Source organism: Cupressus sempervirens, chromosome 10, assembly GCF_028749045.1.
Source record: "Cupressus sempervirens isolate cs-2001-9-10 chromosome 10, ASM2874904v1, whole genome shotgun sequence".
Classification (NCBI taxonomy): domain Eukaryota; kingdom Viridiplantae; phylum Streptophyta; class Pinopsida; order Cupressales; family Cupressaceae; genus Cupressus; species Cupressus sempervirens.
In genome coordinates this window covers 337,948,024-337,975,493 of record NC_143127.1, presented here as the reverse complement: position 1 = coordinate 337,975,493, position 27,470 = coordinate 337,948,024, and positions in this window count along the sequence as shown.

Sequence of the window (27,470 nt, the reverse complement as noted above, 5' to 3'; positions counted from 1 at the left end):
CTTCTGATTTTCTCTTTAGCTAGTTTCACAACTTGTGTGAAACATTTGAACATTTCGATAAATAAAGAAATACTCTTTTTAGAAAAACTTGTAAGAATTAGCTTTTTGTGACACTCTTCTTCTTTTAAATGCAATGTTTCAGCTCTTTGGTTTATATGTTGTCAAAACTCTTGTATTGGACAAAAACACAAAGAATGCATCTTTGATTGGCATAACTATGGCTGTACTTGAAATTTTAACCAAAAGTGAAAATTTAGGTAACAAATCCATGATAGATCTAGGGCTACATTGAAAAGCATATTGATAGGATGATTGGGATCTTGAGAAATAAAAGAGATCTCCTTGAAAAACTGAAGGAGATATAGAGAAGATACTATAGTATGGTATCTTGGGAATGATAGAAATGTTAGGAGGGTTAAAGTTGATAAAAAGAACAATCAAAGGTAAGAATATGGTTATCTTAAAAGGTTAATAGGATAGTAGATTCAAGGGAATCTTTGATATGATAAAGATGCAAAGATGATAGTTTTAGTGACAAGGTAGATTAGTGACTTGTAGGATGCATCTTTATAGGTGTGATAATAATGGTGAAAAAAATAGAATAGCCACTAACAAGAAAATATACATCGAAGCCTTATTAAACATCAAAATTTTAGTACAAGTCATACCAAGTTGCAGTTACAAATCCTATAAGAGCTCCTAGGCCTTTTCAGGGTTTCCAAACACATTCAAGGTTCCTACATTGTCTTATAATGATGTAAGGTAGGCTTTGTCAATTTGAAGGACTTATGAACAAGTGCATAGTTGTAGGAGGTAGTTGAGTGAGTTGGAAGAAAAATAGAAAGAATATAGGATAGCTTTAGGGAATTAACAAGAACAAGGGATCTCATTAATAGAGGCTTCACAAATAAGAGTCATAATCGAGGTCTTCAATAGAAGTCCTACAAGTGAAATAGTCAAAGATATCAAAGAAGTGGGAGTAGTAGTTGGGCATCCAAAAATGTTCACTTGGTCAATAGGGGAAAACATTACACATGTATTCTAATCAATTTTTTTTCAATGTCATCTTTTAAAATAGGATTCAATGAAAAAATAATAATAACTTAAAATTTAAGATCATAAAACACTAAAATTAAAATTAAACATACAAAAGAATAAAATATAAATTTTCCATAATTAAGACTTAGTTAAGATAATGAGGCATAAAAGGTATGAATGAGACACTATGACTCTCTCAATCATGAGATGAAAAGAGATATAAAATTCATCTGAAAGGGAAAAGAGGTAGGGAGAGATAAGGTAAGCTATGATTCAAGAAAGAACTAATGGAAAAAAAAAGGGAAAAAGAATAAAAAAAGAGACTCCTTCAAAATGATAAATTTATGAAAGGCGTTGGCTCTTTAAGAGGGAAACAATGATGAAGCATTGTGACTATGTTAGAAAGGTTCTAAATATACATAGGAGAAATGGTGAAGGTTTTTTATTTATTTCAAATGGTTGTGATTGTGATAGGTTGTTGCCTTGAAAGGTTTTTATTGTGCTAAAGGGAAGACATGATGAAGAGGTGTGTCTCTCCTAAACATTATAACATATAAATGGCAAAAGGTTTCATTCAATGGAAACCAATACAAGAAATAATATATTATTCTCAAAGGAAACAAAAAAAAGTAAAGGTAAAATGGTGCAGGAGCACCTAGGTAAACATCTAGGTACACCTTAGTTCCAAGAAAAGACAAAGAATCAATGACATCTTTGAAGATGGATTAGAATGTATTGAAGCCTATAATGGCACTTTGTAATGGCCAAATTTTTATAAATGTCAAAAATCCCAAAAGTCCTAATAAAGGATTTAGGTGCAAAAATAATGTAAGGGTGGCCAATAGTGCCAACAAGGGATCTAGATTGATTAGAAGAGTAAAGGAGGTCCTAGAGGGGTCTTATAACAATTCCTAAGTGGTAGGAAGTAATAAGTTAGGATATAAAGTAATTGAATAAAGTTTAAAAATTCAAAACTTGAATCCTAACTATCATATCCTAGTTAGGAGGGAAAACAATTTTTTGAATTTTTTAGCATTTGTAATGGATTCCAACTGATGTAATATTGTTGGGGAAATTGTAGTATGTCCTATATAGCCTGGTCAAGGCATAGGATCAATATAGAGGAGCATTGGTATGGATTTATGAGTAAATGCATAGTTTCATCAATAAGAATGCAATAAAACTCCATTTTTGGACATTTTGTGTTTGATCTCTTGATTGGATTGGTTCCTCAATGCTGTAATGATATTATAAATCTATTGGCATAGTTTTTTATCCATCTTTTGTGCATTAAGACAAATAAAAGTTTTATTTCACAAAAGTGCTGATTGCAAGCAAGTTTTCATCATTTTTTGCAAGGTATTGGGTACCTAGGAAGCATTTGGTCATTCAATGGATCTAGGAGTCTGATTCCCATAGAATGAACCTATATTTTATGTAAATAAACATCCTAACCATGTTTGAATAGGATTTTGCAATGTTGGTGGCCTCTAATGGAGTTTAGGTGATTGTAGGTGCATAAAATGCATGGGTTTGGAGTAGTAGCAAGAGATCTATCCATTGGAGGGTATGATTTTGTGATGGAACATGTATAGAAAAGTCCTATACATGGTGAATCAACCTTTATTTGATTTAAATTGGCTTTGGAGACCACACATTGAGGAAGCCCTAGGTTTAGGGGCTAGAGGAAGGTTAATTTGGGGGTTTCTTACATGCAAAAGCTGGAACATCAAATTGATTGGATAAACCTTTTATTGGAGACATATTAGAGGACTGTTAATGGTCTTGAAGCTTGGGGACAAATAGAGTGTATAGTTTCTTTGTAAAATGACCCTATTTTAGGCCTAAAAAGGGTGCATTGCAGTAGGGTCAAGGTGTTGGTCAAAAGAAACCTACTTCAAGGTTAGATTGTGTTGGAGAACATTGAAATGGGTGTCTGAAAAAATATTTATCTTTTGAGTGCTTTGGAAAGTTTGAGAGAAAACTTGAGTTCTTACTCATTGGAGACCTAATAGGGGCAATTAGGATTACTAGGTAGTTTTGAAGAGTTTGAGTGCTAGAAGTGGGTTGAGGGTTTAAAACTATTCAAAAGCTCTTGAATCTATCTTAGATTGGTGAAATACATCCACCATAGCCTATGGGAGGGTGTTAGACTTTTAGAAAGATTAGTTGCTATTTTGTGGGTTTGGGGAACCTTGTATTTCCCGTGCAAATATTGAACTGTGAAATTTTTTGGCACCATAATACACTATCCACTACATAGATTGGTATTAGAGCCTAGGAGTATCCTAGGTTGAAAAAAAGAGAGAGCTATTGGAGTCATTGACATATTTGATCTTTGTTGAGGCCTTAGAGTGTCCTTTTCCTTTTGAGCATTCCTAGTTGGTCTTGATACTTGTGGAAATGTCAGAAGGAGAAGATGAGGGGATCCCTTAGATGCTCACTAATGTTGAACTTTCCAAGCTTGTGAAGGATCAAATGACAGGAAATAAAAGGATAAGAGTAGCCATTGAATAGGAGAGAAGGGAAATTCTCAAGATAGACAAGGAGATGAAATCCTTTATTGGTAGACTAACTATGTTGGAAAATAAAGGAAAGAGTAGATTAGACAATTATGGAGATGGCTTTGAAGAGAAGGGACAAGAATATATCCCTTTGAGAGAAGATTTAGAGTTAGATCCTAAGGAGGAGAGGATGGCTAAGTTTGTTAAAGCCATAACGAGTGGAGATACAAAAGGAAGATCAAACTTACCTTTATATGTAGGTAAGATGGATGATGAAGAACTCATTGATTGGTTTAGTGCCATGGAGAACTACTTTGAGTGTGATAATGTTGAGGATTGATGGAAGGTAAGGATTGCAAAGTCTAGATTGAGAGGACATGCCTTACTTTGGTGGGATTGTGTATAGGTAGAGAGGTGGAAGAATAGTAGACCCAAGATTACTTCTTGGTATACTATGATGGACAAGTTGAAAGAAATGTTTTTACCTAGTGACTACAAGGTACATATGTACAAGAAGATGTAAATCTTGGGCAAATAGACTTGGATGTACAAGGTTATACTAAAGAATTCCATAAGTTGGATATCAGAGTGGGTCATGAAGAGGATGCAGAAGAAAAATGGCAAGATACTTGGGGGTACTTAGATTCAACATCCAAGATTAATGAAGTCTTACAAGCATGAGATTTTTTGAGGAATGTTAGAAGTTGGCCATAAGGGTTGAGGAGAAGTTGAAGAGAAAAGATAAGAATAATGGTGGTAGAGGAAATGCAAACAAAGTTAGAGGAGGTAAATCTACTAATGATAAGGAACAATCTCGTGAGGACATAAGCAAGAATGCTGATACAAAACAAAGAGGAAGTGGCAAATCTAGTTATGGTAGAGGTAGTGGTGCATTCACTGGTAAATTATTTAATTGTCGAGGCATTGAGCATTAGTTCTTTAGGTTTCTTGAGAAGGAGGCTGACTACAAGAAGGTAGAGAAGAGAGTCCACTTGGCACAAAGTGGGGAAGAAGAATGGGAAGAAAAAGGGAATGTTATAGACATTGGACCATACATAGAAGGAGAGTCCTTGGTGGTGAAAAGAATGCAGCAATAAAAGAAGGCTCCAATATCCATCTTTAGAAAAAATTGTGCAAGTCACAGTAAGGTTTGTAAAATGATCATTGATTCTATATAATTTGACAATTTGGGTTCTTATGAGATGGTAAACAAAATGAATTTGCAAAATTTTCCCATTGAGAGACAATATAAGGCTTCATGGGCGAGTGATGAGAAAAACATTGTTGTTAGAAAGAAATCATTTATTTAATTTTCAATTGGATCATATGTTGATAGGATTCTTTGTGATGTGATTCGTATGACATGTTGTCATATTATTCTTGTAAGGCCACGGCAAGCCTCTAGGGACACTATACACTATGGTTTGGCGAATGTGTACATTCTACATAAGGATGGTTAGAAATTTTTCCTTAACCCTTTACCAAGTGATAATGGTGGTGGTGAGAGGATTGTATGTGTTGGTGAGAAGATGTATATTACCTTAGAAGATCAAATAATAGGTGCTGCAGATCTGAAACACAAGACTTCCTTGGTGGTGATGAAAAGCTCTATTGTTGATCATAAAGATTCTGATTTGCAACAGATGGTGTGTGAAAAGGTAATATTGGTTGGTTCTCTTTGGTGTCCTCTACTGACACTCAAAAAAGATAATGTTGGAATGCCCATGAAGGGCATAAATAAGGGTCTTTGGGATCCACAAATGAGAAAGGCAGTGTAGATTGAGAGGGGAAGGGATAGATGTCCTAAAACTAATATTTGTAATGAATTTTTTTCTTCTAAAATTTTGGATCTAGGTACATGTGGAGCAAGTGGAGGACTGCAGGAAAAGAGTTGTAGACATTCATCTAGGAGAATGGGTGGCTTGAAGACAACTCCCCTTCACTCTTGTGGCAAGAGTCTTTTTCAAGGTGGGGTGTATAGGTAGGAGTACCTAGGAAAACATCTAGGTACAACTTGGTTGCAAGCAAAGAAAAAGGATCAATGACATTCTTGAAGGAGGATTGGAGTGTATTGAAGCCTATACTGGAACTTTGTAATAACCAATTTGTTATAAATGTCAAAAATCCTAAAAGTCTTGATAAAGGATTTAGATGCAAAAATGTTGTATGGGTGGCCAATAGTGCCAACAAGGGATCTATATTGATCAAAATAGTCAAGTAGGTCCTAGAGGGGTCTTAAAACAATTCCAAAGTGGTAGGAATTAATAAGTTAGGAGATAAAGAAATTAAATAAAGTTTAAAAATTCAAAACTTGAATCCTGACAGTCATATGCTAGTTAGGAGGGAAAACGAGTTTTTGAATGTTTTAACATTTTTAATGTATTCCAACCTATGGAATATAGTTGAAGAAGTTTTAGTACATCCTATATAGCCTGGTCAAGGCATAAGATCAATATAAAGGAGGATTGGTATGGATTTACCAACAAATCTACGGTTTTGGCAATAAGAATGCAATAAAACTCCATTTTTTGGATATTTTGTGTTTGATATCTTGATTGGATTGGTTCCTTAGTGTTGTAATTATATTCTAAACCTATTGGCATGGTATATGATCTATCTCTAGTGCATTAAGATAAATAGGAGTTTCATTTCACAAAAGTGATGATTGCAAGCAAGTTTTCATCATTTTTGGCATGGTTTTGGGTACCTAGGAAGCATTTGGTCATTCCATGGATGTAAGAGTCTAATTCACATGGAATGAACCTATATTTATATTTAAAAAAACATTATAACCATGTTCAAATAGGATTTTTCAATTTTGGTGGCCTCTAATGGAGTTTATGTGGCTATAGGTGCATGAAATGCATGGGTTTGGAGTAGCAACAAGAGATCTATCCATTGGAGGGTATGATTTTGTGATGGAAGATGTATAGAAACATCCTATACATTGTGAATCAACCTTTAGTTGATTGAAATTATCTTGGGAGACCACACATTGAGGAAGATCGAGGTTTAGGGGCTAGTGGAAGGTTAATTTGGGGGTTTCATACTTGCTTTGTAAAATGACACGATATTAGGTCTAAAAAGGGTGCATTGTAGCAGGGTTTGTGTGTTCGTCCGATGAAACCTACCTCAAGGTTGGAGTATGTTGGAGAAAATTGAAATGGGTGTCTAAAAAAGTATTTATTTTTTTGAATGCTTTGGAAAGTTTGAGAGAAAACCGGAGTTCTAACTCGCTGGAGACTTAATAGGGGCAATTAGGCCTACTAGGCAATTTTGAAGAGTTTGAGTGCTAGGAGTGGGTTGAGTGTTTAAAATTAGTCAAAACCTTTTGAGTCTATCTTAAATTGGTGAAATACATCCACCATAGCCTTTTGGAGGGTGTTGGAGTTGTAGAAAGCTTAGATGTTGTTTTGTGGGTTTGAGGAACTGTCCATTTCCCTTACAAATATTGAACTATGAACTTGTTTGGCCCCATCACACACTATCCACTGCATCATAAAATCAGATCTTAGCATTTTGAGTTTAGGAAAATCTAAGGATTACAAAGGCCCTTTTAGTCCCTTTCCATAAAGGATAAGTGTTCCTTGCACTTGAAAAATTCAAGAAAACATTTGGGTAGGCCCCATATGCCTTATTCATTATCCAAAGTGCATTAAAAATGAAGTGGCCATGGGTATCCATGTTAAGATGCTTCTTGAGATGGGGATATAAACCCATATTGAGAAGGGGCCCTTTCTTCTAGAAGTCCTAAACATCAGTAGGCATATTAAAAACTAGATGGAAAGTCAGAATGCTCCTTAATGCATAGTGGTGAAAATCAATGGTTTAAAGGATACAAACTCTACAACTAGCCCAAAATTGGATAATATCATGGCATGCTCTCTAACCCTATTTTAGTGTATCAGTAATCTCAAGATAAACCATGAGAAATGTTTTAACAAATTGAAAGACACCTTAAACAATATTCAAGATAAATTCATGGAAGTGGTTGACGTTAGTAAGACCACCATGGAAAATTCATCTAAAGGTCTAATGAAATTAAATGTATAGGTAGAGGCTCTTCAAGCCTCAATCAAGGGCTCTCCCACTTCACCTTAAATAAACATCAAGTACATAAAATTAGGTCATCATAGGGATTATGGATTTTTTGGGGAATTAATTTTTGATGCTAGTAAGATGGAAAAAAGCACTATTATGGGATGAACTAGAAGACTCAGAAGTAAGGACAAGGGTGACACTATTATATTGTTGTTTTATTCTTGTCTTATTACAAAATGAGTCCCACTTCTAGATTTAGAGTCTCATTTGGGATGGTGGATATCATCTCTAATGTAGAGGAGTGTGTTGGGTAACCAAACTTCTATGGATTTATAAGGGAAATACAAGCTTTGTCCAATAGGCCTAATGGCACATAAATGGCTCCAAGAGGTCAAAACTCAAATTATCACTTACCCAATGCCACAAATGTCTTGAATCACTTCTTTTTTCCTAATTTTAATTTTTTCAATGAGTTTCAAGCTTATAGGTAAGGATTTTACCCTTAAACCTCAAATTGCTCCTTATAGGCCTAGTTTTGCTCAAATTAGGACAACCAAGACTATTTTTTCCCATTTTCTCACACTTTTCAAAACAACTAAAAAATAAATAACATTTTAAGATACCATTTTTCTTCTCTAAGACATATTAAAAAAATGTACAAGGTTGTTTTGGATTGTTTCCTTTCTAGGTACCAATATATCACCCTTTTTAAGCTTAAAAACTACCACTTTACAAAGAAATTACTAGAAATACTTAACCCTAATCTACCAAACTTTGGACAGTATTGTATTTCAGTCCCAATTATAGGATTCTATAGTAAATTTTAGTATACAACTTTATTTTCTATGGAAACCTCAAAACCCTCCTCAAATAGGACCAAAAATGAGAGTTTCTTCTTTCAACTTACCCCAATCATTTTTGCGATGAATTAGTTTATCCTAAAACACATCCTTGATGTCCTACAATTTCTCCAATCATAAAAATATAAAAAAATTCAGCTATAACTCTTGTTTCTATAGGCTAGCCTCAAGTTTCCTTCACTTTACTCCACAAAACTCCTAGGGTACCCTACACATCTTAGTTTCATGAAATGTTTTAGTATATTAATTAAAATGTAATTTTTGGAAAATCCCTTGATAATTATAAATACATTCAAGAAACATACTCTAAAATCCAAACTTCTACCAAAACCAATTATCTAAAAGCTTTATTTCCTTGCACTAGTTAGTATAGATTAGATTTTATGTATTAATATATCAATAATAAAATGTAGAAACTTACAATATGACTATGTTAATATTTTCCAACCACCCAAATGTAATATTCAATCAATAAGAATCAATAACAACACAAACTTTTGAGAAAACCTTTGATTTTATTGTAATAATCACCACTTCTAGTCGTACAATCATGTATATATTCACTATTCTTGCTTTTCCATTTGTACAAAGACATTTAAAAATGTATTTAAACATCCCAAAATAAATCTAAAAGGTTAGAAGTTAAAAATAAATGCTAAATAAAATAAAATAGACTTTCCCTGCTAGATCTAGGTAACCATTACAATTCAGATTTTTGAATTTGTAACTTATTATTTATCAACTCTTTGTGACTTCTGATGTATCAAACTTTGATAATTAAATCATTATGACAAGTCCTCTTTAACCATTTTAGATCCCTTGGGTATTATTGAACCTCCTTACATTAGCAATTAGTCCTATGACCCTTAGGACCATTATTCTTTAAATTGGTGTAAGTTACTCCAAAGGCCATTATTAGCTCCAATAGACTCCATTTGATCTGATAAAGTACATATGTACTCGTATGCTTTTTCCCTACCTCCTTGATCCTAGTTGAAGGCCTTGGTTCTCCTACACCATACTCCTTAGGAATGAAGGAATTCTTGCCCCAAGAATTCATCATGCCTTACATTTGCAATTGTCCTCCTTTCTTCTATTCCCTTGCATAGGAGATGAAGTCTCCCAATGTAACTTTGTATCTTTTATAACTTGCACAAAACCTTTAACCAAAATTAGATAATAAAAGGTGATTTGGTATCCCTTTCATGAGATTGTCTTCTCTAAGTTGCTACTCCTTGATTTCTGCCTTCACTCTATGATTAAGTTCTGCCATACCTTTCTCAACTGAATCTTTATCACTACCTTTGACTTTTACCCTTATAGCACCCCATTTGTCTAATTTGTGCCTCTAAAAAATTCAGACTTTGGTGTCTCATTTTATCCTTTGTCAAACCTATATCATCCTTCCTCAATTCATGCATATTTAGCTGCACTTTATCTCCAAAATAAATATTGTCGTTATGTTCACCACAAGGTAATGAAGTGAACTTAAATTTTCTACCATCTTTATGCACTATGTATTTGTTTATATATCCATTGTGAATTGTTCTCCTTAGATGTTTCCATGGTCTTCCCAAATTTATATGCCCACAATACATAGGAATGGCATTACACATTACTTGATCTTTTAGTCACCATATCAATTGAAACCAATTTGTCATGTTCTCCCAAATCCATAATAAATTTGCATAATTTACCATAGCTTAAGAAATTGGTCTTCAAAATGGTTACCTTTGGCTCTTGATGAAGCCTTTCTCCTTGCCTTATCATAAGGAATTCACCATCAATTTGAGGGTGTGTTGTAATTATCTTTGGTACTTCTTTCTTTTCATCTTCTTGTATGAAATCAACTCTCCTATATCTTCCCTTATCTATTACTTTCCATTTAGAACATCTAAAAGATTGGTTACCTACATCATTACAATGAAAACACCTACTTGTAAACACACTTGTGCCTCTTCCTCCTCCAAATATTCTACCTCTATGACCTCCTCCTTTATTTGATGTTAAGTCCATGAAATCTTAGTTTTCTTGCATGAAATATGTTATTAAATTAATGCAAATGTTATTAGTATCCCATTCCTTGAGAATCATAAATCCATTAAAGAAATGAACTCCAAAATCCAAAGTTCTACCAAAACCAGTTAATTAAAACCTTGATTTCCTTGCACTAGTCAGTATATATCAGATTTTAATGTATTAATAGATCAAAAAATTATGTAGAGACTTAAAATATGACCATTAATATTATCCAACCACCCAAATGTGATATTCAATCAATAACAATCAATAACAACCTATAATCATAAGAAAACCTTTGATTTTATTGTAAAAATCTCCACTTTCAGCCATACACTCATGTATATATTTAGTATTCTTGCTTCTCCATCCATAAAAAGACATTTAAAAATTCATTTCAACTTCCCAAAATGAATCCAAAAGGTTAGAAGTAGAAAAAAAAATGCATAATAAAATTAAACAGACATTCCCTCCTAAATCTAGGTAACTGTTACAATTTAGATTTTTGAATTGTAACCTATTATCTATCAACTCTTTGGGAATTCTTACCAATAAAAAATTAATGAATGACTTTAAATCATTATGATAAGCCCTCTCAAACTATTTTAGATCCTCTAGGTACTTTTGACCCCCCTTCCATTAGCAATTAGTCCTATGACCCCTAGGACCATTATTCGTTAAATTGGTATATTTTTCTCCAAAGGCCATTATTGGTTCCATTAGACTCCATTTGATTCGATGAAATCCATATGTCCTTGTATTCTATCTCCCTACCCACTTGATCCTAGTTGAAGGCCTTGGTGCTATTTCACCAATCCCATAGATTTTGAAGGATCAATCTAATTAAACACTAATGGATCATGTTTGATTTTAAGTAGTCAAATATGCAATGTTCTCTTTTGGAGCTTATAAAGGACCTAGTCCTAATGGTTTTTCTAAAATTTTCTTTTAGAATTTTTGGGACTTTAGGTGATGAATAGTAACAAAATGACATATTTTACACTTATTAACCTATGCAATACTCTCTAAAAATCTTCTCTACAAAAATATGATTAATAAGATTAAGTTGGTATTTGATAAAATTCTCTCAAAATAAAATGGGATTTATTAGAGGAATGAATATTCTAAATTCTATCGTCACTACCCATATTAAATTATTATTTTTGTTGAAATTCTTGGATCAAACATTCAATCCTATAGAGAATTAAATATGCTAAAATGTGTTAAGGCTAATTTTCATTTGAGTGGACTCAAACTTTCATTTTAGTACACATTCTCCATTCTCCATTCTTCTTAGGTGCTAATATGGTAGGTACAACACATGAACTCAAACTTTCTCTGATCAAACATTTCTATAATAACTCATGTACTTGTCTGTTAAGTTCTTCATTCTTAGCATGTTTCAATCTATATGGTGCTTTATTTGTAAAAATAGCTCCAGGAATTAAATCCATACAATGACGTATACTTTTCATTAGAGGTAAACCATTAGGTATATCTTCTGCAATAATATATTTATACTCATTCATCAATTTAGTAATTTCTATTGGTACTCGGTAAATACTACTTGTTTCTACTGTCACTTAGTTACCACTAGCTTATGTCACTCAATCACTATTGACTAACACTCAATTAACACTATTTTTTGATACTTAGTTACTACTACCACAACTCGATCTCCTTGGAATTATGGAAAAATAGATTTGATTCTTGTTCATTTCCTTTTCAAATTGCTTTCCATTATCATACAAATTCCCACACTAGTACACTTAACCTCATCTAGACTTTTAATCAAAGGCAACAATATTTTCTTTTGCCCATTCACCCAGAGAGTATATTGATTAAATCTTCCATCATGTATAACATATATATCATATTGTCAAGGTCTACCCAACATAATATGACAACAGTCCATAGGAATAATATCACACAAAACTTCATCAAAGTAATGTCCAATTTTGAATTTCACAATGCATTGTTCACTTAAAAATATCTTATGCTCATCTTTGATCCATGAAACATGATAGGATTTAGGATGCTCTAACCTCTACAACTATAACTTTGTAACCAATTCTTTTATGCCAAATTTGCAAAACTTCTATTGTCAATGATCACCTTGCAATACTTTCCATCATTCTTACATCTAGTCTTGAAAAGACTTTTCCTTAAGACAAGTTCCTCATCACTCCTCTTATTACATAAGGTTCTTCTCATCATTAATTTTTCTCTAGCCTCAGGTGCACTTGGTGATCCCTTAGTGTCTCCTTGTACCACAACATTTCTATTACCTTTTCCACTTTCAGAGGATCTATGCCCTTCTTTACCATATCTAAAACAATTACAATGCAAATCACCTTTATAATAAGAATTACCTTTTCCTCGGTAAGAACAAGTACCTCCTTGGTAGGAATCATCACATTTCCACTCGATCTTGCATTTATCATCATTCTTCCATTCATATTTTCCCTTATCTTGCATAGAATTGTTAGATCTACCACCTTTTCCATAAGATATACCTCTACCTCTTTGTCTTTGTTCATGCTTCTTTGTCAAGATCTCCTAAGCTTTCAAGGTATATTGATATGCTTCTTCCACACTTTCCAATTTCACAAAAAATATCTCATCTTGAATTCCAGATCTCAATCCATTTAGATATCTAGCAATTTTCTCAACATCGTCATCCACATGTACAGATCTGATGTGCAATGTATAGAATTTCTTAGTATACTCCTTCATAGTTATATCTCTTTCTCTCAAATTCTACATCTTTCCCAAAAAACTTACTTGGTAATCAGTAGGAAGGAAATTGTTCTTTACGTTCTTCAACATCTTCTACCAAGTCTTTATCTTGTCCTTTCCTCTCCATTATCTATCAATCTACAAATTCTCCCACCATAGCGAGGTATGTCCTTTCAACCTTGTAATTGCAACCTTTACCATCCTATTATTAGGAGTGTTCTCATAGTCATAGAACTTTTCCATTTTAGAGATCCAATCCAAGGCAACATTGGTATCCAATTTTCCATCATAAGGAATATCTTCTACAAATGACTTTGAATTTTCCCTAGACAACACTCTCAAGAACCTTGCCTCATCTTGATCTTCTTTAGGTTTTGGAATAGGGTTTGCTGTTGTTGCTTCATCATCGCTCACATCATCAAGTTGTGCTCCTCTTTTCTAGGCTATCTCTACAACATCTAATCTGGCTGCAATTTGTCTCAATGTATCCAACACAACATTACTAGCATTTCCTCTACCTCAAACCATCTTTACAATTAGGTTCCTTGAAGACTATAACCCCTTGCAAGGTACAGGTCAAATTTGCAGATTTGCAACCCTACAACCCAAATTCACTTAGGGTTCTACATGATCCAATCTCCATAAAGATGAACCTCTATTCTAATACCACCTGACGCAGACAGGAAATGAGATAGCTAGGGCTAAAGGCACACCCAACTATCCAAACCACCTACAAGAGTAAACACAATAGGAGAAAATAAACACCAAATAATAGAAAACTTAGGAGATAGAGGAAAAAATGCGTTCATAGATTCATCAAGTAATCAAATACATGCCTAGCTATAAGGACTTTTGGGTTATGACCACATTACAATTTAGATTCAATCCACAAAGATCAAACTTCCCTATTCAACTTACTTCTGCTCTTCCTACATACTTACTCCTAACTTCCTCTTTAAGATTCTACCAAAAACCTTATTAAATACATGCATGGCCACAAGTTATCCTATTGAAAATACAACAAAATAAACTCTTATATTAAATGCTAGGATAGGCCACAAGTGGGCTCACAATAGATATTAAATATAAAATATAAATCAACTTGCAAGGTCGACCCAAACTAGAACTAGACATAGACAACTTGATGAATGAAGGACCCAAACCAATTACTGACACTCAAGATCTAAACAAACATGACAACCAAAGAAAAATTGGTGACTAAAGGAACTTAGTAGCAATTGGGAACTCAAAAACCACAATGAACTTGAAAACAACTACGAATCTCAGCAACTATTGTGAACTCAATAACAACTATGAACTCGACAACAATTGCAAACTCAACATAAACCAAGAAGCTTGAAAATCACTACTAACTTGGAAACAACTAAGGAGCTAAAAAATGCAAGGCATTGTAACTCAACAAAACAAGAAGTTAGGAAAATATGTAGGATAACAGTGCAAACTAGGATTATCTTGCATCATTCCTAGAGCTATTTCTCTAAATAAAGTGCTATATATATTGGCACCTATTGAGAATGAAGAACTTAACAAACAAGTGCATGAAATATTGAAAAAAGGTTTGGTCAAAGAGAGTTTGACTCCATGTGCTTAACCTACTATATTGATAACTAAGAATAATAGAGAATGGTGAATGTTACTAATTGTAGAGCTATTAAGAAGATAATAGTGAAATGTACATTTCCTATGCTAGGGATGGACAATATAATGGATTGTTTGACTGGAGCGAGATATTTGACAAAATAATATCTGAAGTTGGCTTTCATCAAGTAAGAATAAGAGAACGTAATGAGTGGAAGACTACTTTCAAAACAAAAGAATGTTTGTATGAATTCTTGGTTATGCCCTTTGGTTTGTCTAATGCACCAAGTACTTTCATGAGGTTGATGAATATAGTCTTGAAGAAATTCTTGGGTAAGTTTGTGGTTATTTATTTGGATGATATTTTAATACTCAATAAGACTAAAGAAGAACATCTTGAGCATATTAGTCAAGTGTTATATAGATTGAAAGAGGAGAAGTTGTCAATTAACTTGAAGAAGTATTTATTCATAAAAAAGTAGATTGTGTATTTGGTAGTCATGATTTCAGTCGATGGTTTGATGATGGATTTTGAGAAGGTAAAAAAAATCTTGAGTGGCGTAGAACCAAGAATCTAAGTCAAGTAAGATAATTTCATGGCATAGTAAGTTTCTATAGAAAATTATCTAGAATTTTAGTTCTATCTATAATGCTATAACTGAGATAATGTGGGGAGATAAAAGGGATTTCAAGTGGACACGGGGCTGCTAAGAGTTTTTATACTTTGAAACAAAAAGTTACCAAATTACCTGTGTACCCGATTTCAATAAAGTATTTCAAGTTGAATGTGACTCAAATGGTAGTGCAATTGGAGTTATCTTGAGTCTAGATGATAAACCTATTGCTTTCTTTAGTGAGAAATTGAATGATGTTAAATAAAAGTTCTATGTAAGATCAAGAGTTCTATGATATTTTTCAAGCTTTGAAGAAGCAAAGAAATTATTTGATTCTTAAGGAGTTGTTTTAGTATACTAATCATAAAACTTTACAATATTTGGGAAGTTGACATAAGTTTAATCAAAGACATATGAACAGGGTTGATTATTTACATAATTTTATATTTGTGATCAAGCGTAAGAGTGGAGTATCTAATGAGTTACATATGAATTGAGAAGAAGATGATCTTTTTTGACTGAGATCAAGGTTGAAGTTCTTGGCTTTGATGAAATGAAGGATTTGTATAAAATTGAACCTAATGTTTTTGAGACATGGAGTGAGTGCAGAGCACCAGTACTTGACCAACTAAGTAAGTATGAGGATTATTTTATTCAAGAAGGTATGTTGTTTAAAGGAATTTAGTTATGTATAACAAGAGGATCTATGAGAGTTAATTTGATCAAGGAGAAACATAGTGGTGGATTAGATGGACATTTTGGTCTTGATAAGACATTGAGTTCTATTAAAGGAGAAGTATTATTGGCCATAGTTTTATAAGGCTATTGAAATTTTGTTAAGGATTTTTTGTGTTTGTCAAGTTGAAAAGGGAGTAATTTAGAATATTGGCTTGTTTACACCTATTTCAGTACTTGGGAAACCTTGGAGTGACATCAATATGAATTTTTTCTTGTCTTATCAAGAACTGCAAGAGGATATGATTTTGTATTTTTTATTGTTGATAGATTTTCTAAGATGGTACATTTCATACCATGTAAAAAGACATTTGATGCAGTGTCTATTACTAAGTTTTTCTTTAAAGAGGTTGTTGCATTGCATGGATTAGTGAGGATTAGTGTATCTAACAGATATAATAAGTTTGTTGGTTAGTTTTGGAAGACTTTATGGAAGAAGTTTGGTACCAAGTTGAGACTTAGTTTTATGTTTTATCCTCAAATTGATGGACATATAGAGGTTGTAAATATAAACTTTGGTAATCTGTTGATATGTTTGGTTGAGGATAAAATGAGTAATTGGGATTTAATGTTTGCATATGATAATGTCGTGAATGGGAGTCCTAGAAAGTCACCTTTTGAGATTGTTACTAGGATGTAGCCTAGAGGTATCTCATATTTGACAGATATTGTTGGAGAAGAGAAGAGAAGTGCTAAAGGTGATGAATTTGTTGGATTTATGAAGATTTTGCGTAAGGAGGTGAAATATAAGTTGGAATAAAGTAATAAAAAAATATAAGGAGAATATAGATAATTAAAGGAGACATATGATCTTTGATGTTGGAGATTAAGGGATGGTTCATTTTAATAAATTTAGATTTCCCATTGGCACATATAGAAAGTTTGAAATAAAGAAGTTTGGTCCTTGCAAAATATGGAAGAAGTTTGACAGTGGTAATACCTATGAAGTTGACGTACTTGATGATATGGATATATATTCTATATTTAATATTTCTAATTTCTACAAGTATAATGAATTATATGATTATTTGATAGAACCAAGTGATTATCCTAAGAAATAGATTGAAGAGGTGGAGTAGATTTTGGGTCAAAGATTTGGAAATAGTACAAGAGGAAAGAACTATTGTGAGTATTTGGTAAAGTGGAATGATAGACCAATTGAAGATGTTGCATGTATTTCTCAATCTGAGTTGGATTCAAATTTGGTTGTGACACTCTCATGATTCAGGAGAATCATTTCTTTTCAACCCCAATTGTTTGACACATGAGCATCTCGGGTTTCTTTGTTGTCCTTCTTGCTAGATGCATTCTCAGTTATTCTTGTAGACCTACTCAATGACGTCTTTACTATTGGCTTGATGGATGTGTTCCTTTCTTCATTTACTAAGTGGACAAGGTTTATCTTTCACTGAGTGTTCCTATTCTATATTCCCCAAGTGACTCGATGACGTTTGTTGTTGTTGTTGATGTTGTTCAATGTTGTCTTTCACCAAGTCCTATGTTTGGTCCTTATTTGAGATTTGACTCATGAATTTACTTTCTAATTATCATTTAATGTATTGGATTGATCATTGGGATGCGTATAGACCATTATTTGGTCAAATTTCTCCATATGATGATCTAGAGTCTTTTGTAGGCTAATTTGGAAAATATAAATTATGGGTCTGGGTCTAAGTTTAACATTATCAATTTCTAGAGAGAAGTTGGAATCTATATATTTGAATCATTGTATCGGTCATAACCCATAAGACCTCATGTTTGGCCGTATATGGTTAAATTTTCATGAGTCAATAAAGATTGTTTTCTCTCTCTACTTTCTAGTATTGTCTCTTGTGAATTACTTCCAATGTGTTAACTCTACAAGGTTGGTTAGTTGTTAGACATACCTTTGGCTCTAATAACCCACCATCTCCTTGCATCAAAATTATAAGCCAATTTCCTTACGTCATTAGTTTCATCAATTGGATGTGTTCCCACTATGACCTCTCTAATATGATAAGCTTGGGGCTTTTTTATGAGGTCTAGTCAAATTAAGTATGCATCCTTTTTCACAAATAAATATATCACTATCCTGTCATATGTTTGGGGTTAGCTATGGTGATAAATTCATAAGAGATGTCATGTCTCAAACATATCTTTTCCTAGCCCCTTAGGATCTCTTCTTGAATATATATGATGAAACAATAGTACAAGTGGTATATAATCTCATTTTTATTTAGTTGAAGGATCTTTTGTACTTGAAAAAATACTCAAATTTGGTAAGTTGTTTCATTTCTACTCTTTTAGCCTTGTTGTCTTTATAAAAGGAATCCAATTTCTAAATAGCCTTAGGATGCTCTTAATTTATTATGATTTCATCCTTAACTTATGGTAGATGATTCTATAAAATAAATTATTAGGAAGATTTGGCTTTAGTGATCAAATACTTATTACTCAAAAATATGTTGTATTCATTTTGTGATAGATTATAATGAGCAAGGTCATAACCCTTATTAACCAATATAACAAAATCTCCAAATAGTTAAAATCATAGCATAAGATATTCCTTCCTATATGAAGTAAGGTGAATAGATTGGGACAACTAATTTCCTAATGATTACTTAAATTTCATTCTGATTAGGTATTTTTATTGGAAGGACATGATGAATAACTTCAAATCCATGTACCATAACCTTTGTGTAATCCTTGAAATCATACTAGTCTCCCCAGTTATGACCCATTATATGTTTTTCATCATGATCTTTTGGCCTCAAAGTATATTTAATATTTGGGTATATGTGATCATGTGAATGATCAAGAAATTTACTCAAAGGATTGAAAATGTGTTCTTCAAAATATACATACGTAGACCAAGGGTACATTATATCATAGAGGGGTATCCATACATATTCTAGTTTTCTACATATTTTCTTATCACATTCCATATATGACCTTAGATTCATAATTCCACAAGAAAATTTCTTGGCTAACATATAAGAACAAAAGAAGCAACAATGAGTAGTGCTTGAAGTACATAAATTTTGTGTTTTTCTTAATAATTCCAAACCATGATTAACCAGATCTATCATATGCATAGTATAATAAAATATTTAGTAGGATCTTGTGTTCATATAAATATTACATCAACCAACAACATTTTCTTTTTTTTTGTTCTTGTTTGCTCATTTTTAGTAGTTTCAACATTCATAGTGTCAAGTTGGTTTGATGGCTATTTTGGATCTCATGACATGTTGAAAATATCATGTTTTATCCTCATCTAGGCTTTAAACTTGATCTATTTCTACTTATTTGTGATCTCATAGATGGTTTTTTGTCCTTTATGTTATAATGACTATTTTGAGTTTTCTAATCCTCAAAAGAAATTTCCTAATTAATAAAGCTTCTTAGTGCAATTTTTGATGTTCTTACACTTATAGCCAATATATTTATGGGATCACACTTCATATCTCATCTTATTAAGGGATATCCTTATGATTTGGGTCTTCACCTATGTTACTTGCGATGCATATTCTTTGCATTGGTGAATATGATCTTCACTAATCAACTTGATTTTATCCAAGGCTCTATATATCAATACAATTTTTGATTGTTTAGGTAGTCTTACAAAAAAATAGTTCTTAAATATTTGATCTAAAGTATAGTTTTCATTTCAATTCATAATAAGGCTTGTATGCTTGGAATGTTATCCTTTATGTTGCTGGCCAATTGTATGCGATTTCTTTAATCTACAATAAGGTAAAAATCTCATCTTGCATTCTACACATTCCTTATTAATCCTTTTTCTTTTCTTTTGTTACGTTAATATTTTTTTATGCTTGGATATATCTCTTTGAGGTCTAGCTATGTGCAACTACACCGAGTGGTATTACATTGAAATTTCATTCTTGTCTTTGAAATCACATATTCTTTAGAATATGAAGTCATAGATTTATTTTTTTGGGTGGCAAAGTGTAGATCCGACCTACAATTACTAAGGACTTCCATGGAGATGGATCATTTATTAAACTCTAGAGGTTGTGGAGAGATGAGAGATGAAGATGTTTTTGGCCTGCTAAGACACATTATAGCTTGACTGTAAGCCATTGAGATGGCCTAGAGAAAAGGTTGACATGTTGTTCATATCAGTAGTGAAGAAAAAGTGTTTGAAATGGAAGAACTTGAATTTGATCAGGAAGATGAAAATATCTTAAGATCCTTAAATAAGGTTAATACGAAGACACATTCCAACCTACCAAACTATTATGATAAGTTGAATTCAAATGAATTGTTTTATGAGAGGATGAAGATGTAAAATTTCTTTGATTTGGCAACAAGAATGTTAAGTAATCTTTCAAAAAGTTGAGATGACATGCAACATTATGGTGGGAATATTAGAAAAATTAGAGACAAAGAAGAGCGAAGTAGAAGATTAGATCATGAGATAGGATGATAAATAAATGTGAGTTTGTATAGGGAATTTCAAGATGTAAAGAAAAAAGACTCTAGTGTATAGAAGTATACTAAGCAATTCTACAATTCAAACATTAGATTTGGCCATACTGAGGGTGATATACATAGAATTGTAAGGCATGTCAGTGTTATGGGAGTGTACATAAATACAAGATGAGATCAATTTGAGCAAGTTGTAGAATATGGATGAGGAGATTTTGAACAAGCAACATGATAAAATACAGAGATGAAGAGATGTGAAATTTCAAACAAGTAGATCTGTTGGAGGAGGAAGATAATAAGAAGACCCAACAAAAAAGTAAGGAAAAATAAGAGAAGGAAGTTTATCAAATTTATTTGGAAGAACTTCCATTTAATTTTATTTTAGCATCTATTTAGTGAGATTTAATGCTTGACTTGACTTTAATTTGCATTCTCTGCTTTCTTCCTATCTATTTTTGTACCTTCTATAAGGAATTAGGGTAGGATATAATGGATCCTCCTTGGTATTCCTATTTTATGATGCAAAGATAGAGGTAGGACCTATCTAATTTGGTCCTCCCTTGCCTTCTTTCAATAACTTAAAATTTCTTTTTTGCACTAAAATAGGGTTTTCTTGATTCTACACTTAATTTCCCAAAACTGGGACCCATTATAGTACATTGAGTGATTCCTAGGAGTTTATTTTTTTGGGAGTTAGAGATGTAGTATGTAATTGATAATATAGTGTGTCCTTGAATGGGACCCATTTTTGGATCACCTTGTTGGCTTGTGGGTCAAGGTATATTTGAGGTATTAGTTCCTTACTCGATCAGCTAGCGAGAGAAAGTTTATTTTAAAGTATTCATAAGAACATCCATTTTCCTCATCTTTAATATGAACCTACAAGAAAGCATTAACATTTCTATCATTCTCATTAATAAGCACTCAAATCATTCAAGCTATCTTCAATTACATTCAACGAGATCCTTTTGCAAGCTATTAGAGAGGATATATCTTGCATTTAAGAAAATTACAAAGAGCTTCAAGGAGTTCATTTGGGTGATTCATCATATCTTCCATGTTCATACCACAAATGTTTCAAGATATAGCTTCCTTCATTTGTGATATTGGAGCTTGTCATCAAGAGACAACTTCTACATTCACATCCTCCGATCCATTCAATTGTTAAAGTAGCTAATTATATTCGATATAAGAAATCCTACTATTTTAAGGTGAATTCATGCATTTAATTTACATTTCAAACATTTCAATCATTTTAATTTCAAGATTAATTCCTATATTAGGCTTTGACAAAGTAAAATTGCCCATCAACAAAACATATAATTTTTCTTGTAGGTTTCAAATGTGAAAAGAAAACATGGAGCCTAGATTTAGATACCCCTTTTAAAGAACTTTAGAGGTTTAGAAATGATTTCACAATAAGACACTTAAGGTCAAGGATGCAATGTGACCCTAACCTCTCTTCTAATTTACCTTAACCTTCTAGATTGACCTATAATTTTTTGGATTTAGGGATCTCATTGTTTCACTTTTGGAACTAGATATGTTCACTATTTTGAGTTGCACAAATGAAAGAAAATCAGATCTAATATTCCACCTCACTTTTCAAGGTAAACCATTTAATTTATTTCTTCATTTCAATACATCTACTTTCTATACTCATTAGTCCTAATATCATATCTCTTGCTATATTAGGGTTTCAAAGATATCGCATTCTTTCTCTTATTCTAAAATGATAAGAATTTTTTTTATTAGTGCCCCTTCATCATTTAGTTTTTACTAATCTTCGTAGATCTAATTTACTTAGAGTTGGAACTAAAATGATAAATCTTGTTAACTTCCCTTTAAGGTATAAGGTTAAACCCAACCCAAAATATTGAGTAATTAATACCTTTTCCCATTACTTTGCATTTGACCTAATATAATTTGGTGAACCCGCCCGCAATAAATTTTTCTTTTTTGTGTGTTTTAGATTCCCATTTTTATTCTATTGTGTGTTTACTTATATTTTGGTGAGCTTTACATCTTACTCATTTCTAGATTAGATTTTGGAGTTAGATTTAATTATTTGGTTGAATCATCTCTTGTCCTTTTTCTTTGCATAATTCTTGTATGTGCTTTCATTTAGATTCTATATTGTATCTTCTTTTAGATTTAGTTCATACCTCAAAGTTAGATTCTCTTTGTGTGATGTTGATTTTTTTACTTTGTGTATGAGATTCATTACCTTAACTCGTACCTATAGAATTCCTATTAGAAAAAACCATAGTCTAATTTCTTCCTTTGATCTAGAATCTTCATCTCCTCTCTTTAGAAACCTTAGTGAAAATTTGGTCTTCCATAATATAGATCCTTGTATAGAGAATGACTCTTTTCAGTCATGTCATAATGAAGATGATGCTTTAAGAGCTTGTTTTGAATAAGTCCATAAGATTTCTATTAAAATTGACAAGATTCACAATTGGATTATTTAAGAGAATAATAATAGAGACACTATTTCTAATTTTGACAATCATAAGAAAGTCATACATAATGGTAAATATGGTGTTAATATCTTATGCACTCTTACTCACCTTCTCAATTCCAATGTTAAGCCTTTGAATTAAGCTATATTTTGAATAGGAATGGTTATACCCTTCACTAGTATTGAGCCCTCCATGTTTATTTCCACTCCTATATCTAGTATTCTAGCATATGTTCCTCCTATTGTAGTTATATCAATCTAATCTTCCAATCCTTCTATTATGAGTCTTCCTATCCCCTCTCTTTGTATGAGTGTTCCACTAGCTTCAATGCCCAACTCACGTTCATTATACCACAATGTTCTTTATACCACAATGTTTCTTACACTTATACTAGTCCTTATATTATTGTGGTTCTTAGTGTTCCACTTATATCACCTTCTATTCCCACTAATTCATACACTCTCCTCTTGTGTTAAATATGTCATTGCTAACTATTTCCTCTAATTGTTCCACTATCACTAGCCTTTCTCAATCTTTTTCTTCCTTGCAATAAAAACTTGCTTCCTTAACTCAATCCAAGTTCAATGTGCCTACATGTGACATGGGTAGTCCTTTCTCCTTATACATTATATGTAGTATTTCCCATCAGCAAGATGATATTCCTCACCTCAATACTTATAATGGTAAGGGTGATCTTGTGACTTGTCTTAAATGTTTTTAAGTCCTATGTAGTTACTATGCCCATGATCATGGTATTCTAGCCAATTTGTTTGCTTGCACATTTTGAGACAAGGCCTTGCAATGGTATTTATCTTGGCCACCTTATTCTATTGATTCTTTTTATAATATTAATAATGCTTTCATCCAACAATTTCATGACAATATCGATCCTCAAGTATCCTTGACAAACTTAATGCACTATAAACAAGGTCTTGTAGAAAAAGTGACTAATATAATTAGAATATTTAAGAATTGACATGCTTAGATTTCTTATCTTGTGCCTTATATTGATATTCAACATATGTTTATAACTAATTTACAAAAAGACATTAGAGATAAGAATCTTCTTACTCAATGTACCTCTTTTTTTACAACTTTGTGCAACACTTCATCATTATTGATTATAAGTGAGTCAACTTGAGAGAACCACTCTAATGGCTCCTATACCACCTAATAAGAGTGATGACGCTCCTAACGGAAAAAAAGTATAGATACCTAATAACTATGTCAAGATAAACGAAGATACAAATATATTAGATGAACAAGTAGTTGTTGCATCCACAAGTATCACTACTTATTACTCTATTTTTAAAATTAATTGTAAGTTTATTCCTCTCTATGAGTGTTTGCATATAATTATGGGAAGGTTACTATGTGATAATATTATTAAAATCCCTCCTGTTACATTACTTCCTCCCTGTACATTATTAAGACCATAGTTTGATTCCAAATCCTTTTGTCAATATCATTATCAACTTGGCCATAATACAAAACATCGTCATACCCTGAAAAATAAGATTAAAGACTTGATTAATTCTAACACCTTGTCTATTAATAATCATGATAGCTAGAAAAAATCAGTGGCACTTCAATATCAAAATCTCATATCTATACAAATCCTTTTCCTCAACACATTATACATATGATTTCTCAACCTTCATCTTCCTTTGTGATGAATATTTACTACAACCATCTGAGAGAAGCAAATGACCATACCACTAACACTATCAAGTGTGTACCTCAACCTAAAATCAAGATTAAATCTAAACCTCATGTCCAACCCAAGCCTAAACCTACTTTTAAGTGTATTTTAGACCTTAGTATTACCTTTGATAATTTTGAAACTATTAATGCTCTTGATGGTCCTCTTTACATTGATTCTAGGGTGTATAAGTATTCTTCTTATGGTTGTCTATTTTATACTACTTCCATGGCTAATTTCATCACAAAGGAACACCTTTTTGTCAAATAATTGCATTTGAATTTTATGATTCAATTGATACTTGGATTGAAAATTTTAAAAATTTGTTCTTCTTTTTTGCGAAAGTGGCAAGACACTAATATTTTATTAATTTATATAAAACTAGTTCAAAGGCTCTTAGAGGAAAGAACTAGAAAGAAAACCTCCAATTTTTACCATATACAAAAAAATCATACAAAAAAGCAACGCTAGAACAATTCCCTTATAACATGGGCTACAATTATGCTAGTCATAAATCCTACCAACCATGAATAAATTATAAACCTCCCAAAAATCCAAAATTTGCATTGATGACAATGCATATATATTTGACCTACCTGATAGATGGTAGTAATATTTACCCAATATGTGTAATTTGTGCCTTCTATCACTGATAATATGCATTTTATTCAATCCTTCCTGAAATAAAAAAAGTACCTTATTGACCAAATTGGTTCTCTCAATTGCATCCTAACTGATAGAGTGAGGCATATCAACAAATATGTGTATTGCATCAATGTCCCTCCATCATGTCATAAAAAATTGTACCCACCTTATCAAAAAGACTATGCATTGCTGTCTAAGAATCCACCATGTTGGAGAAATGATCTCCCACCTAATCAATAAAACTATACATCATGAGCCCCATGTGGATCAAAGAAACACCAATTAGATAAGGCACAACATTAAAAGTATCATATTGCCAAAAATATGCCCCATATCTGTATTAGTGAGAATCCAAAAGACCCGCATATTAGATAAAGCATGAGATCTCAAAATACCCTATTGATAGAAAGTTACCACTTACTGTAAAAAAGAGCAGCCTTGTTAGTAAACCATCATCCAAACTAAGATTTTAGTTTGAACCTAAGTTTTTTCCCTCAATATACTATCTTGACTATTTGGATTCGACAAAAACTCAAAAACAATATCCAAGAATGTATTCAAAATTATTCCCTTATTTATTCCTCCATGGGTTGAACATCCCCATAATCAATTTTTTCTATAATATGTAGAGTTTCAATTTTTATCCTTGTCATTTCAATTTCACCCTATAGTAGATCCTTCTGAATGATGGACCTAATCATTAGTCCAATCCTACCTAAATTGAGTTGCACATTAGGATAAGAAACAGATAAACAACCACTAAAGAGGTTGAAAATAAATATTCTCTAGCCTTCGTAGGGGGTATCATGTCCTACACATGCCCTAAAAGTTCTAGAAAAACTAATAATTTGATATAAATGTCATTGGGAATTTCAAGAGCAAAAACTCTATGCAGAATAGTTATTGTATTGAGGAATAGTCCCATATCTTGTAATAAAAACACCATTTTCATTCTATCTTAGATCAACATGAATTCCTAGTTTTTGTTCAATGGCTCTCAAGAAAAAAGTCTTTCAACCAAGGGATTTTCCTTCCACTAGTTGTATTTCTTTAAAATTTGAAGAAAATTAAATTATTCTCACAAATTTCAACACTAATTGTTTTGATAATGATTTACTCTGAGATATTCCATGACTTGACCATGTTCATGAAATTAGAAAGAAAATTTGAGGAAAGTTGTGAGTGAAAGATTAACTCCTATTTTGTTAGAGAAATTACCTCACCACCAATATGCACTTAGCAACACAAAAACCAATGTGGGCAACCAGTTTTGAAATCTTGAGAAAGTTCTCCATCAGAACTACCTACCTTAAAGGGGTGCTCCCACTCAACAATTTCCAACCAAACTCTAAAATTCTTAGGGAAGTAACCAATTATTTAAGTAAGAGCCCACTTGAACTTGAAATGTTGACAAAGATGCTAGTAATGTATACTTAAAGGGGAAACTAATAAACCAACGATGAGCTTTATTAAGATTAGGTACCAAAACCCTAAAAAAAACTTCATCCAATAAATTGTAAGTATTATGGGAATACAGAAGTTTGTAGAAAAATTTCATGGGGGAGTTAAGAAAGGTGTATAATATTAGTCAACTTGTAAGTATATTCCTTAGAATAGTCCCATAATGGACACCTTGTGAAGATCTAAAAAATCTAGTAGGGAAACCATTAATAAAAACTGAGAATAAAGCTCCTGATCTACAAGCATAGATCCATTTACACCATTTTTCTACAAATCGAAATCTTGTAAGGACTTTTATAATTTCAAGAGGGAAATCTGTATGCACAATAGTTATTGTATTAAGGAACAATCCCATATCTTGTAACAGAAACGCCATTTTTATACTATCTAAGACCAACTTGAATTCCTAGTTTTCCTTCAATGGCTCTCAAGGAAAAAGTCTTGCAACCAAGGGCTTTACCTTCCACAAGTTTTATTTCTTTAAAACTTGAAGAAAATTAATATTCTCTCAAATTTTAACACTAATTATTTTGACAATAATTTCCTCTAAGATATTCCATGACATGACCATGTTCATGACATTAGAAAGAAAAATTGAAGCAAGTTGTGAGGGAAAG